Source organism: Otolemur garnettii, unplaced genomic scaffold, assembly GCF_000181295.1.
Source record: "Otolemur garnettii isolate 467f Iridium unplaced genomic scaffold, OtoGar3 scaffold00007, whole genome shotgun sequence".
Lineage (NCBI taxonomy): Eukaryota > Metazoa > Chordata > Mammalia > Primates > Galagidae > Otolemur > Otolemur garnettii.
The window spans coordinates 10,277,237-10,281,634 of record NW_003852402.1 but is presented as its reverse complement, the minus strand read 5'-3'; positions in this window follow the sequence as shown (position 1 = coordinate 10,281,634).

The following is a 4,398-nucleotide window of genomic DNA, read 5'->3' as shown; positions in this document are numbered from 1 at the left end:
CCAGCCGCTTGAGCCACAGGCGCCGAGCCTCTTTTTTTGTTTTTAGAGACAGAGTCTCACTTTATTGCCCTCAGTAGAGTGCTGTGGCGTCACACAGCTCACAGCAACCTCCAACTCCTGGGCTTAGGCAATTCTCTTGCCTCAGCCTCCCAAATAGCTGGGACTATAGGTGCCTGCCACAACACCCAGCTATTTTTTTGCAGTTCGGCCGGGGTCGGATTTGAACTCGCCACCCTCGGTATATGGGGCCGGCATCCTACTCACTGAGCCACAGGCGCCGCCCTTCCCTGATATTACGATTGATTTTCAGAATCTTGAATTTTTTCTCTATTACTTTTCTGATTGTACATGTAAGTTTCAAAGATAATACATAGTGGATTCAAAGACATCATCTAAAACAAACTGTTAAAAGTGGAAAAGGGGGGTAGTGCAAGTGGCTCAGTGAGTAGGGTGCCGGCCCCATGCACAGAGGGTGGCGGGTTCAAACCCGGCCCTGACCAAACTGCAAGAGAAAATATAGCCAGGCATTGTGGTAGGCGCCTGTAGTCTCAGCTACTCAGCAGGCTGAGGCAAGACAATCGCCTAAGCCCAGGAGCTGGAGGTTGCTGTCAGCTGTGGCACCACAGCATTCTACAGAGGGTGACAAAGTGAGACTCTATCTCTAAAAAAAAAAAGAAAAAAAAAGTGGAAAAGGGGCTTGGCACCTGTAGATCAGCAGCTAGGGAGCCAGCCACGTACACCAGAGTTTGAACCCAGCCCAGGCCTGCCAAACAACAATGACAACTAAAACCAAAAAATAGCCTGTTGTAGTGGGCGCCTGTAGTCCCAGCTACTTGGGAGGCTAAGGCAAGAGAATCACTTAAGCCCAAGAGCTTGAAGTTGCTGTGAGCTGTGACGCCACAGCACTCTACCAAGGGCAATAAAGTGAGACTCTATCTCTACAAAAAAAAAAAAAAATGTGGAAAAGGGAGGGGAAGGACTGAGTCAGGGACACTGGGACCTTCAATGTTTTGCATTTTGGTTTTGTTACTTACATACTCCTTATGAATGCTATGGACAGCCAGAGACAGTAAATAAAGAGAAACAATCACTCATCATCCCACCACCCAGAGGGAAACTGCTTACTATGTTGGCACATTTCCTTCCAGGCAGTTTTCTATAGAATTATATTATAGACACAACTCTGTCTACAGAATTATTTATCTTGCTTCATTCAGGAAATACTAAATCCCACAAATCTATATTTCAGATCTATATTCCAATGGCTGCGAAATCTATCTTTCAACGACAAAATTTATTTAACCAATTTCTTTCTGCTGAACACTTACATTCATTATAAATTTTTCCTATTACAAATACTGCTGTGTTAAATCTGTTTGCACGTAAAGTTGGGCTGCAGCAGGCCAAGTTATATAGGGCAGATTCCCAGAAGTAGAACTTTTCTAGAGCTCTGGATTTTGGCAGGTCAGAACGTTTTCCATCAGAGCTGGCAGTGGCCACTCTGGGAGGGCTGAGGGCCCTATGGTGCCAGGAGCCTGCAGGTGGCTCACTGCCCAGTGCTCCCATGGGACATCACCTTCAGTCCCCAGCCAGCTCGGAGTGGGGGAGTGGTTTCCTCATTTTAACCACAAGGAAATGAATTCCTCCCAGGGGCATGGTAAATAAAGCCCGAATAAGATAACGAGTACCACAGAAACTAATGGACAGAAAGTATACATTTTAAAGGTTGTATTTTTCTGATTATGATCACTTACTGCAGAAGGTTTTAGAAAATGCGGAAAGTAAAAAGAACTTAAAAGTACACTGGTTTTAAAAGAATGTTTAAAGATACGGGAACCTGACCACTCATGTGCTTTGCGTACTTTTCTGCGTCTATGTTTTACATCAATGAAAGATTAAGGGGAAAAAAAAGGAAGCAAATCAAAATCCCTGATAACTCTCATCTCCAACTTAGTCCTCTTAACAATGGCAACCTTCCAAAGGGCAATTTTACACTTTACAAAGCAATTTATCCAGCCCTTATCTTAATAAACTCACAGTAAGTTCTCAAAGAGATTTTCATTTTCATCTCATTTTTCAGGTGAGGAACTAAGGGTCCCAGGACTCACAGAGCTAATAAGTAGGAGAGCTGGCTGCCCTCACTCAGCAAAAAGAATATTAGGCCTCCAGGAGCATGACTTTTAACCCTTTGTTTGGTGGTGGTTATAATACCCAGCTCCTGGCATTCACACTATTGTGTATTGGGCTTCCTTTGAGCTTGGCTGGACCCAGTGCCTTGCTTCTAACTAAAAGAATATTATTAACAGAATATAGCTGGCTATGCGCCTATAGCTCAAACGGCTAAAGCGCCAGCCACATACACCAGAACTGGCAGGTTTGAATCCAGCCCGGGCCTGCCAAATAACAATGACAACTACAACTAAAAAATAGCCGGGCGTTGTGGCAGGCACTTGTGGTCCCAGCTACTTGGGAGGCGGAGGCAGGAGAATCGCTTAAGCCCAGGAGTTGGAGGTTGCTGTGAGCTGTGATGCCACAGCACTCTACCCAGGGAGACAGCTTGAGGCTCTGTCTCAAAAAATAAATAAATAAACAAAACAAAACAATAAAAAGAAATAGCTAGTGTATGCACCTCTGGGGGCCCAGGGAGGACATCGCCTAGCTGACCCCAAAGGGTCTCCTTCAGGTAAACACAAGCTCATAGGGCTTTATTCAAAAGTGCAGGACTGAGGGCTCCATGGAGAAAAGTACAAAATCAAAAAGGTCTTCAAGAGACTAAGTCTAGGTAGGGTGATAAACCTGAGCAGAGGAAATAACTAGAAAACAATCACACCCCAGGAGAAAGCCTCTGGGACAGAAAGGAGTCCTCTTGAATGTCATTTGGGGATAGGACAGGGCTCAAATCTTAAAGTTCTCCCGCTTCCTTAGTCTGTGAACTTGGGCTAAATTACTTAATCTCTGTGAGTTCAGTTTCCTCTTCTGTAAAATGAGAATAAGTGTCCTGAGGATTAGGGAGATAAAGCCTGGCACTTCGTTAATATTTAATGCCTGCATTATTATTATTATCAGGAGTCCAGTGCCCCACCCTTGTCAACTGTGGAGGCGGCTCACCTCCACCTGGCAGCTGTGTCCAAGCTCTCGGGCCTGGGGAAATGTTCTCCCTACAACTCCCCAGGGCCCCATTATGACTGAGACATTTCTGCCTTCCCGGGCCCCTTCCTACCCGCATACATATAATATATATATATATATATATAAATCTGTAATAGACATACATAACAGAATTCTATTTTACAACGCTATTAAATGGATATATCAATATTGTATATTAAAACATTCTTTTCAACCTAAAAGTTCATTTTGTAATTCTGACTTTGCAAGAAATTAAAATGTTTTGCATCATGGGCCTGAGGCATTGCGCCTGCTGAACCTAACCCAGATGTTGGCTTCCAGCACCTATGTCCCACCAGGCTCCTGCTGTTGGGGGACTTTGGTCCTAAGGTCCCTGAGGTCCCTATCTCCTTTCCTGTCCTTCTCCTCCCAAAGAACAAACAGATCAACACCTCAGTGACATCCCTCCCTTTTTCCTCCCTCCCTCCCTCCCCTCCCTAGTAGCCTCTGCCTTCAGAGGGACAGAGGGAGGGAGTGCCGGTGGGCTGTGAGAAGCATGGAGCTTCTAGGATCACATGCGTAACTGTCATCCCCAGCTCTGTCACCTACAAGTTGGGTGGCCATAGCAGATCAATTCAAGCCTTAGTTTCTCCATCTGTGAAAGGGAGTAACAGCACTTTTTCCCAGGTCAATTGTGAGCTTTTTTTTTTTTTTGTCCTGAGCCAGAGTCTCATTCTCTGCAGCCATGAGGGGTTGAGTGCTGTAGTGTCATAGCTCACAGTAACCTCAAACTCCTGGGCTCAAGTGATCCTCTTACCTCAGTCACCCAAGTAACTGGGACTACAGGCATGTGCCATAATGCCAGTCTAATTTTTCTTTTTTTTTTAGAGACAGAGTCTCACTTTATCGCCCTCGGTAGAGTGCTATGGTGTCACAGCTCACAGCAACCTCTAGCTCTTGGGCTTAGGTGAGTCTCTTGCCTCAGCTCCCAAGTAGCTGGGACTACAGGTGCCCCCACACACACACAACACCCGGCTATTTTTTGTTTCAGTTTGGCCGGGGCCGCGTTTGAACCCACCACCCTCAGTATATGGGGCTGGTGCCCTACCCACTGAGCCACAGGCGCCACCCTAATTTTTCTATTTTTAGTAGAGACAGGATCTCGCTCTTGCTCAGGCTGGTCTTGAACTCTAGAGCTCAAGCAACCCAGCAGCCTCAGCCTCCCAGAGTGCTAGGATTACAGGTGTCATCCACTGTGCCTGGCCAGAGAATTCTTTTTTTTTTTTTTTT